A 12,305-nucleotide genomic window follows, 5' to 3' on the forward strand; every position below is an offset into this window, starting at 1 on the left:
AAGCAGGTAAATAGAACTTATCAGCAACAAGGAATGAGCTCAGGTGAAGAGCCAGGACCATTCTTTGCTTGTCCCTGACAATCTTTAACTAAACCATCATGTGTCAGAAAATAGGTCACTGGGGGCCATTGCCATCAAAGTGATAGTTGTACACCTCTTTATGAGGTTAAAATGAGGGAGTTGCACATCACCTGGGTCTGGTGTGTCTGACAAGGTCGTAGGCCTGGTTTTCCTGTTTACTTAAAAATGTCTTCATAACCTGTAGATTTGATGCACTTCAATACAGATATGATAGCACCCCTTCTATGCCCAGGAGTAGATGCTATTGTTTTGATGGGGAATCCGTGGTAAGGGTGCAATCACCTGTGTGTAATTTTTATTTTACCTGCAGTCATTGTCTTCTCTTATAGGTGAAAGCTATGAATGATCTTCCTGAAGGCAGTGAACCATCAAAACTTGGCAGAAAACTTTGCATTAGCTGTGTCACCTCAGTAACTGAAGAAGATGTGTACATAAGCAAAGAAAAGTGCTTCCCATTGTACATGTTTTCAGGAGGTAGGAGTTATAGCTTTAAAAACAGAGCAAGAAATATAAGTATTGAGCTTGGGTTTTAAGCTGGAAAGAGTGTGGGAGTGTCCTTGAAATTGAAAGTAAGTTACAATACAGGGGGAAATGCCAGCATTTTAAACATTGCCTATAGATCCTGTCCCCTGTGACCACCATCACCATGTAACCTTGTGGTTTTCCTGCCTCAGTCAATTGATGACTGAGTGATTTTTTAATTTTGGTTTTTCACATACGGTTCCTCAAAACTACTGGAAACTCACATGTAACTGAGAATTGCACATAAGAGTAGGAAACCCATCCATTGCATTTCTGAATGCAGAGAGTCTAATCTTTGTGTCACTGCCCCAGGATACATTCAAAATCTAATCAATGATGGCACTGCGTAAGTGTAAGTGATGTATCTTGAAAATACTTGCACCACACATGTCTTTCTCAGTGCCTGACAAAAGAGTCATTGTAAAAGAACCAGTGTTTACAGGGCTTTCTTCTTTTCTTCCTCTAGGAAGAAGTTTAAGTTGATTAAGTATTTGGGAAATTACTTTACACGCAGGAAAAGTTACTCAACTTATGGAAGAGAGGAAGGACATAGGATATGTGATGTGACCAGACTGTATTAATACTGAATCATTCTCACTTTCTTGGCTGTTTTAGCATTCAAGCCTTTCAAAGGAGACTTACTGCTTGTTGAGTATTCCACCAATCCAGGAACGTCAAAGATCAATATCCACTCTGTGAGCCCCCTAAACACTCAATATATGGACGAGGTAATTCACCTCCATGTTGTCTTGTCATGGGTAGGCAGCTGCCTCTCCTTCTTTCTTTTCTTGTCCAGGATTTTGTTTAGTATGTTTGGTAGTATGTCCCCTGCCAGAGTGGACACCTGTGTTCACTGACTGAAAAGGAAATAAGCAGAGAACAATGTAGTGTGTGTGTGTGTTTAATTCCTAAATGTGTGCTTAATTCTAAGTTGTGTGTTTTCCTTGATGTTAGGCTGTGCTGTTGACAACAGTTAGAAAATCATCTTGGCTATGAGGAAATTGTGGGGAAACATTCAGTGCTTTGGGTTTGTTCAGCCTACTGATAAAGGCAGGTCAGACCTTGGTTAGGACAGCCTGAGACTGAGTTGTAAAGTCAGGGAGGTAGAGTGTGAGGTCATGATGTGGTGGGAGACCTGCTGATTGGAGCTGGGAGTCTGGGGGTGTGGAGGGCCGTCTGTGGTGGGTTACATTGCTTCCCCAGACTCACTACCATTGTTTCTCATCATAGGTCTGTGTTACTAGCATTGATGGAAGAAATGGCGTGGTGGAATCCAGCATTTTTTTTACCCTTGATTCTCTCCATATGCCTTCCGGGTATACACCTAGATTATACAACATAGTCGATGTGGTCGCTGTGGACAGTATACAACCACACTGTTCATGGAGAGCTGTGTCAATGACCCCACTGGAAACTGTGAATTAAGGAGACCTTGTAATTCATTTCGACCTTATGCCTAAGGTTCTGGTGTAGTAAAATGATATTGACAGGTAACCCAAAGTTCTGTGTGCTATGACTCTTTTTTTTTTTTGAACACCCTGGTGTTTTCATTGACAACCTGACTCACTTTAGGCAGGTAGCTTGTCAGTTCAAAAACATGTGCTATTGGATAGTGATTTAACAAGCAAACACCCCCAATGTCAGGTAAATGCATTATTCTCATAAACCGGAGCATATTCTCTGCTGCCAGTGGCCTTGTGGGCCTCCAAGCACCACATGGGAGAAACATATTTAGCTCAATATCCCAGGAGTGAGCAGGCAAATGTAACCAGGTATGATTTCACCTTTCAGCTTGCCTTCCAATTTGTGTGTCTTTGAGCCTTTCCAAAGTTTATTTCTCAATGAAAATTTTTATTCACTACCAGCACTTCATTTGGTAAATATTGTGCTTATCTATAGATCCCCTTCCTATGGTAGTGTACAAAATAGTCAATTCAGAGGAATGAAAGATCAAACTCAGCTTTACTGTAAACAGAAAGATGGAACAAACTTTTATTAGGCTCAGAGGTGGTGCCGCAAGTATTGATTTCATGTTGTTGTTCGTGTGTGAAGTTGGCTTTCTTTCCTTCATCATTTTCTGGCCTTCAGAAAGAATTCTGGACCTGGCCACCAGAGGAAGATTTAGGGTTGCCTGCACTGAAGACCAAGGCCACCTGAAAAGTTGCTTTATGTCAGTACTGGGTATGGCCCTTCACCCCCATGACAGGGTTCAATTCCATGCCCTTTAGGAATCCACTTTTATACTACCCTTTCATAGTTTCAACCATGCCAAAGCCAGGTAGATGATCAAGATACAGAACATCCACTGTATACCCTTTCTTCTGGGTGTGACCATCCCCACCCTCAGAATCCAGAAACCCAAGCTCCAATGTTTGTTTTATATTCTTCTGGCCACCCAAAGAAAGCTCATACCAAAGCTGCTATTGGATCCATTGACCACAGACCACTAGAGGAGATCTCTCACCTCAGATGGCTTAAGGTCCAGATGCCTTGAAGACTTCTGTTGCTCTTATTCCTGTTGTATCAATCTCCAAGGTCAGCCAGTCTCCAGAAAGATGGGATTCGCAGACTAATCCCAGTCCCATAAGTTTATCAGCCATTCACCACTGTTGATATCCCTAACTATTGACATCATACCGTACCATACGCAGAGCAGCCATAAGTTGTGATCAACTTTCTGGTCACCATTATGCTTAGCCACCACCCTATTTGAGACAACTGTCAACAACTCCTGACTGCCCCCCTTTTTATTACTATAGGTGAAGAGTATATGATCTTACGGGCAGCAACTGCTTGGTTGGTCATTAAAGCACCACACGCACACACAGACACACACACTCACACACTAATAATGTAGAGTGATTTACTGATATCTTCAGTACTGAATGTCCCGAATGTAACCCCAACACACCAAAAGGTCTCCAGGCCTTTCTCAGAATGAGAAAAGTCATCCCGGAGGAGTTCAGGATGGAGATTTTGCAAGTCACAAATCTTGTCATAATTTCAGAAGTCACTCAGGAGTCCCCAAACAATTCCAGGATCAGCGTGGTGACACTTAAAGATAGGATATGCATTTTGACCCAGAAGCCTATGTGCATTGGTCAATAGTCAACACAGCTTTGCCCAACAGTTGGCACTTGATGTTATCTGAAAGCTCTAAAAGCAAAAGTGATTCACACTAATGAATACTGAACAGGACATCAACATCACCATCAAAGTGGTTGCTAACATGGAAGAGGCTGAAAATAAACAGAAAAGTAATTAGAGAGAAAAGCTAAAAAGGATGGTGTTCACATTGGCTATTGGAGAAAATTTAGACACTCAGCAACCTAAAAGATAAGGAGATCACCAGATGCTATTACAGGGGGACAAATGTTCTTACTGCAAGGAAGAACCACACTAGAACAATGACTATCACAGAAAGAGAGAACCAGGAGCCAAAGATAAAACCCCGCAAGGAAAAAAAGGCCCCTGCACCAGCCACAGAGAAACAAAAGGCCCCACAGTGGGCTGAAGCTGCCACTTGGGATATAGACTCAGATTGAAAGTTAAGAGACTCCATTGAGATCAACCCTCAGGAGCCTGTGGTCAAAATAGATGTTGAGGGCTAAACAGTGTACTTTATCTCAGATGGAGAAGCAGTCATGTCCATGGTAACTTCTCCCACAGGGAAACTCATTAAAGAATCTCTGAACAATGTTGGAGCCATAGGTAGCATTAAGAAATATTGATTCTTCAAGCCCTTTGGCTGCTCTGCGGGAGGGCACAGTGGTAAGCACCAATCTTTATATGTGCCAGTATTCCCAGGCCCCCTCCTTAGAAGACACTTATCAAAACCTGAAAACAGTGTGATGATCATCTTTAATCCCAAGGGCGTCTGCTGATGTGTCTGGAGGAGGGATGGTGGCCTCACTTTGAATCCATGGATTGAAGTACCAATAGAGCAGCTCCCCTTAAATAGTTCATAGAGTGGTTTCCTCATGGTTGGACACTTGAGGAGAAACCAGAATACCATAAGGAATGACACCCCCTAAGACTGCACCATACTGCAGTAGAAGGATGATCTTTTACTGGCTGCCCCATCATAGAGAAATATAACTGTAGTTTTAAAAGGCTAGCATGTGTTTGTTTGGGAGAAGAATATAGATTCTAGACAAATCAACTAGAGATAGCAAGAAAATTATTAGATGGTTGTTAGAGAATGTAGATTGCTAGCTAATTGTCAAAATAAATCAGGTCCAAAGTCAAAACCAAAAGACCTTAGTGGGTTAGCCCTGAGCCTCCTGAAGGCCTTGGCTGCCCTTCCTGGGCTGACCATTGACTCCTTTTCTCCTGAACTTATTGTTTGGTCCATGCCGTTTAAATCTTGCACCACCAGAAACAGTATAGAAGCAGTTAGTCTTCAGTTCTTCCACCAGCATAAGAAGATTCCTTTAGAAGGGTTATAAAGGTTTCTGACAAAGAGGAGAGAATGTGGTATAAATTCCCCAAAGTGCTACATATCAAACAAAGAAAATTCCCCAGTGCCACACTTACTGTAACTTCAAGAAAGATAGGTACTGTAGGATAGTGTGATTTCCCCCTGCCCATCCACTGTCATTTATAGCCACATATATGCTGTTGTCCTTGTACTTACCCTTTGCTCAATTCTCCTCCTCCAATTATAAAATGCTTCTGAACTTGAGGCTGCTGAACTTGGAGTACAAGGTAATGTACTCCACTACATGTGGACGCGGTACACGTTCCTTTCCAGGACTGAAAATAGGGTCATTATTCAGATTCCCAGAAATTCCAACAATTGGCTTCCATGTGAAGGTTGAAAGTGACTGACTCTTTTTGCATCAGGGAGCCGAGAGACTCCATAGCCTTCTGTGCACAGCCTGCAAGAAGAGATCACAAGAAATCTGGCAGCAGCACTTTCACTTCTGAGCCCAGAGGTGAGATCTCCACCTTCTCTCTGGAGGGGACCAGCTAGGAGCATACAGGGCATAAGATCAGTGGAGCAGCTAGGATGGAAGCCTTTCCACCACTATTTGCACCAGGGAGCCAGGAAACTCCACAGCCTTCTGTGCATAGCCAACCAGGAGAGGGAGAGAGAGATCTCCCAGCAGGGCTCAGAGGAGTAAGGACACAGGCTTGCAGGCCCACAGAAGGAACAAACTCCAGCCAGAGACAACAATACCAACTAGCGCCAGAGATAACCAGATGGTGAAAGCAAACACAAGAACCCTACCAACAGAAAGCAAGGCCACATGGCAGCATTCGAACTCAGTTCTCCCACCATAGCAAGTCCCCAACACACCAGGAAAAAAAGAGTTAGGGTTAGGGTTAGGGTTAGGGTTAGGGTTAGGGTTAGGGTTAGGTGTTTGGGTTAGGGTTAGGGTTAGGGGTTAGGGTTAGGATTAGGGTTAGGGTAGGGTTAGGGTTAGGGTTAGGGTTAGGGTTTAGGGTTAGGGTTAGTGTTAGGTTTAGGGTTAGGGTTAGGGTTAGGGTTAGGTGTTTGGGTTAGGGTTAGGGTTAGGGGTTAGGGTTAGGGTTAGGGTAGGGTTAGGGGTTAGGATTAGGGTTAGGGTAGGGTTAGGGTTTAGGGTTAGGATTAGGGTTAGTGTTAGGGTTAGGGTTAGGGTTTGGGAAACGCTACAGTTGGATTTAAAAACCTATCTCATAATGATGATAGAGAGCTTCAAGAAAGACTTAAATAACCCCCTTGAAAAACACAGGGGAGCATGGCTCAACAGGTCAAAGCCCTTAAAGAGGAAACACAAAAATCTCTTAAAGAAATACAGGAAAACACATAAGGTAAATTGGTCTGAAGTTCTCTTTCTTTGATGGATCTTTGGGTGGTTATGGTATCAGTGTAATTGTGGCTTCATAGAAGGAGTTGTGTAGTGTTCCTTTTGTTTCTATTTTGTGGAATAGTTTGAAGAGTATTGATGTTAGGTCATCTTTGAAAGTCAGATAGTATTCTGCACTGAAACCATCTAGTTCTGTGCTTTCTTTGATTGGAAGACTTTCTATGACTACTTCTATTTCTTTAAGGATTATGGGACTGTTTAGATGATCTAAATGATCCTGATTTAATTTTGGTATTTGAAATTGTCCATTTCCTACAGATTCTCCAGTTGTGTTGAGTATAGGCTTTTGTAGTAGGATGTGATAATTTTTTTTAAGTTTTCTCAGTTTCTGTTCTTATATCACCCTTTTCATTTCTAAGTTTGTTAATTTGGATACTTTCTCTGTGCCCTTTGGTTAATCTAGCTAAGGGTTTATCTATCTTGTTGATTTTCTCAAAGAACCAGCTCCTGGATTCGTTGATTCTTTGTATGGTTCTCTTTGTTTCCACTTGATTGATTTCAGCCCTGACTTTGATGATTTCTGGTCTTCTACTCCTCCTGGGTGAATTAGCTTCTTTTTGTTCCAGAGTTTTCACATGTGCCTATAAGCTGCTAATGTAAACTCTCTCTATTTTCTTTTTGGAGGCACTCAGGGCTATGAGTTTTCCTCTTAGCACTGCTTTCATTGTGATCCATAGATTGGGGTATGTTGTAACTTCATTTTAGTTACATTTTACAGAGTCCTTGATTTCTTTTTTTATTTCTTTTTTGGCCAAGGTATCATTGAGTATTGTTCAGCCTCCATGTGTATGTGGGCTTTCTGTTGTTTTTGTTGCTATTGAAAATCACTCTTACTCCATAGTGGTCTGATAGGGGGCATGGGATTATTTTGATCTTTTTATATTTGTTGAGATCTGTCTTGTGGTCTATTATATTGTCGATTTTGGAGATTGTACCATGAGGTGCTGAGAAAAAGGTATATACTTTCGCTTTAGGATGAAATGTCCTTTAAGTATCTGTTAAATCCAATTGGTCCAAAGCTTCAATTACTTTCACCATGTCCCTGTTTAGTTTCTCTTTTCCTGATCAGTCCATTGAGGAGAGTGGAGTGTTGAAGTCACCCACAATTATTGTGTTAGGTGCAATGTGTGCTTTGAGCTTTAGTAAAGTTTCTTTTATGAATGAGGGTATCCTTGCATTTGGCGCATAGATATTCAGAATTTAGAGTTCTTCTTGGTGGATTTTCACTTTGACCAGCAAGAAGTGTCCTTCCATATCTCTTTTGATGACTTTAGGTTGAAAGTCAATTTTATCTGATATTGAAATGGCAACTCCGGCTAGTTTCCTGAGGCCATTAGCTTGTAAAATTGTCTTCTAGCCATTTACTCTAAGGTAGTTTTTGTCTTTGACACTGAGGTGTGTTTCCTGTATGCAGCAAAATGTAGGGTCCTGTTTAAATATACAGTCTGTTAGTCTATGTCTTTTTATTGGGGAATTGAGTCCATTGATGTTTAGATATATTAAGGAATAGTGATTATTACTTCCTGTCATTTTTGATGTGATTTTTATATTTGAGTGGTTATATTTTTTGGGTTTGATGAAAGAAGGTAACTATATTGCTTTTTCCAGGGTGTAGCTTCCCTCCTTGTACTGGAGTTTTCCTCCTGTTATTCTTTGTAGGGCTGGGTTTGTGAAAAGATATTGTGTAAATTTGGTTTGTCATGGAATATCTTGGTTTCTCCATCTATGGTGATTGAGAGCTTTGCTGGGTATAATAGTCTTGGCTGACATGTGTGTTCTCTTAGAGTCTGCATGAGATCTGCCCGGGATCTTCTAGCTTTCATGGTCTCTGGTGAGAAGTCTGTTGTGATTCTGATAGGTCTTCCTTTATATGTTATGTGGCATTTTTCACTTACTGCCTTTAATATTCTTTCTTTGTTTAGTACATTGGGCATTTTGATTAGTATGTGACAGGAGGTATTTCTGCTCTGGTCCAGTCTGTTTGGAGTTCTGTAGGCTTCTTGTATATTCACGGGCATCTCTGTCTTTAGGTTAGGGAAGTTTTCTTCCATAATTTTGTTAGAGATATTTGCTGGCCTTTACAGTTGTAAATATTCACTCTCATCTATACCTATAATCCTTACGTTTGGTCATTTCATTGTGTCCTGGAATTCCTGGATGTTTTTGGTTACAAGCTTTTAGCATTTTTCATTTTCATTGACGGTTGAGTCCGTGGTTTCTGTCGTATCTTCAGCATCTGAGATTCTTTCTTCTGTCTCTTGTATTCTGTTGTTGATACATAGATCTATGGCTCCTGATTTCTTCCCAAGGTTTTCTATCTCCAGAGTTGTCTCCCTTTGTGATTTCTTATTTGTTTCTACTTCTGTTTTTAGATCCAGGATGGTTTTGCTCAGTTCCTTCATTTGTTTGTTTGAGTTTTCCTTTAACTCTTTAAGAGATTTTTGTGTTTCCTCTTTCATGACTTCTGCCTGTTGACTTCACAATAGCCACAAACAATATAAAGTACCTTGGTGTTACTCTGACCAAATAAGTGAAAGATCTGTATGACAAGAACTTCAAGTCTCTGAAAAGGAAATGGAGGACTTCAGAAAATAAAAAAAATTACCATGCTCATGGATTGGCAGGATTATTATAGTTAAAATGGCCATCTTGCCAAAAGCAATATGCAGATTCAATGCAATACCCATCAAAATCCCAACTCAGTTCTTCATAGAGTTAGAAAGAGCAATTCTCAAATTCATCTGGAATAACAAAAACCCAGGATAGCTAAAAGTATTCTCAACAACAAAAGAAATTCTGGGGGAGTCAGTATCCCAGACTTCAAGCAATACTACAAAGCTATAGTGTCAATAACTGCATGGTATTGGTACAATGACAGATAGTCATATCAATGCAATAGGATTGAAGATTCAGAAATGAACCCACACACCTATGGCCACTTGATCTTCGGCAAAGGAGATGAAAGCATCCAGTGGAAAAAAAGATAGCCTTTTCAACAAATGGTGCTGGTTCAGCTGGAGGTCAGCATGCAGAAGAATGAGAATTGATCCATCCTTATCTCCTTGCACTAAGCTCAACTCCAAGTGGATCAAGGACCTCCAAGTAAAACCAGACACCCAGAAACTAATAGAAAAAAACCTGGGGAAACCCTTGAGGACATGGGCACAGGGGAATACTTCCTGAACAGAAAACCAATAGCATGTGCTCTAAGATCATGAATTGACAAGTGGGACCTCATAAAAGTACAAAGATTCTGTAGGGCAAAGGACACCATCAAAAGGACAATTCAGCAACCAACAAATTGGGAAAAGATCTTCACCAACCCTACATCTGACAGAGGCCTAATATCCAATATACACAAAGAACTCAAGAAGTTAGACCCCAGAAAACCAAATAACCTTATTAAAAAATGGGGTACAGAGTTAAACAAAGAATTTTCACCTGAAGAACTTCAGATGGCTGAGAAACATCTTAAAAAATGCTCAAAATCATTAGTCATTAGGGAAATGCAAATATCCCCAATACAAGAGCACCTGCATTTGTAATGGAATCCATTCTAAAACTTAAAACATACATTGTACCCCACACAATAATTGTGGGGGGATGTAACACCCCACTTTCTCCAATGGACAAATCAGGGAAACTCAAAATAAACAGAGTCACAGTGAAACGAACAGAAGTTTTGGAGCAAATGGACTTAATAGATATCTATAGGACATTTCATCCTAAATCAAAAGGATACACCTTCTTCTCGGCACCACATGGTACCTGCTCTAAAATTGACCATATAATTGGTCACAAAACAGACCTCAACAGATATAAGAGGATGGAACTAATTCTATATCTCCTATCAGATCACTATGGAATAAGGGTTATCCTCAATAGCAACAACAACAACAACAACAACAACAACAAAAGCCCACACACACATGGAAGCTTCACAATTCTATACTCAATGATACCTTGGTCAAGGTAGAAATAAGGAAAGAAATCAAAGACTTTTTAGAACTTACTGAAAATGAAGGCACAACATACCCAAATTTATGGGACACAATGAAAGCAGTGCTAAGAGGAAAATTCATAGCCCTGAAGAAGCTGGAGAGAGCATACACTAGCAGATTCACAGAACACCTGAAAGCTTTAGAACAAAAAGAAACTAATACACCCAAGAGGAGTAGAAGCCAGGAAATCATGAAACTCAGGGCTGAAATCAACCAAGTTGAAACAAACAAACAAAAAAACTATACAAAGAATCACCAAAATTAGGAGCTGGTTCTTTGAGAAAATCAACAAGATAGATAAACCTTTAGCTAGACTAACCAGAGGGCACAGAGACAGTACCCAAATTAACAAAATCAGAAATGAAAAGGGTGATATAACAAAAGAAACTGAGGAAATCCAAAAAATTATCATATCCTACTACAAAAGCCTATACTCAAGAAAACTGGAAAATCTGGATGAAATGAACAATTTCCTAGACAGATACCAATTACCAAAATTTAATCAGGATCAGATAGACCATCTAAACTTACCCATAACCCCTAAAGAAATAGAAGTGGTTGGGCTGAAGAGATGGCTCAGCCGTTAAAGGCTAGGCTCACAACCATAAAATATAAAATATAAGAGTTTGGTTTCTAGAAATAGAAGAGGTCATTGATAGTCTCCCAACAAAAAAAAGCACAGGACCAGATGGCTTTAGTGCAAAATTCTATCAGACATTCAAAGGAGAACTAATGTCAATACTCTTCAAACTATTTCACAAAAGAGAAACAGAAGGAACACTACCCAACTAGGTCTATGAAGCCACAGTTTCACTGATGCCAAAAACCACACAAAGATCCAACAAAAAAAAAGAGAATCTTAGACCAATTTCCCTTAGGAATATCGATGCAAAAATCCTCAATAAAATTCTTGCCAACTGAATCCAAGAGCATATCAAAACAATTATTCACCATGATCAAGTAGGCTTCATCCCAAGGATGCAGGGATGGTTCAATATACTGAAATCCATCAATGTAATCCACTACATAAACAAACTCAAAGAAAAAAACCACATGGTCATTTCATTAGATGCTGCAAAAGCATTTGATAAAGTTCAGCATCTGTTCGCGTTAAAAGTTTTGGAAAGAACAGGAATTCAAGGCCCATACCTAAACAAAGTTAAAGCAATATACAGCACACTGGTAGCCAACATCAAACTAAATGGAGAGAAACTTGAAGCAATCCAGTAAAATAAGGTACTAGTCAAGGCTGCCCTCTCTCTCCATAGGAGACCTCTCCAAGGAAGTCAAAGGGATACAAATTAGAAATGAAGTAGTCAAACTATCACTATTTGCCAAAAACCATAGGTGCAATAGTATACTTAAGTGACCCAAAAAACTCCACCAGAGAACTCCTACAGCTGATAAACAACTTCAGCAAAGTGGCTGGTTGGTTACAAAATCAACTCAAGCAAATCAGTAGCCTTCCTATACAAAAAGTATAAGCAGACTGAGAAAGAAGTTACAGAAATGACACCCTTCACAATAGCCACAAACAATGTAAAGTATCTTGGTGTGACTGTAACCAAACAAGTGAAAGATCTCTAGGACAAGAACTTCATGTCTCTGAAGAAGGAAATCGAAGACCTCAGAAAAGGGAAAAATCTTCCATGTTCGTGGATTGGCAGGATTAATAAAGTTAAAATGGCCATTTTGCCAAAAGCAATATACAGACAGATTCAATGCAATCCCCATCAAAATCACAACTCCGTTCTTCATAGAGTTAGAAAGAGCAATTCTCCATTTTCTGAGGAGAATTTAATCTGCCATGCTAGTGGATTGGAAGGATTAATATAGTTAAAATGGC

Source organism: Apodemus sylvaticus, chromosome X (assembly GCF_947179515.1).
Source record: "Apodemus sylvaticus chromosome X, mApoSyl1.1, whole genome shotgun sequence".
NCBI classification, from domain to species: Eukaryota; Metazoa; Chordata; class Mammalia; order Rodentia; family Muridae; genus Apodemus; species Apodemus sylvaticus.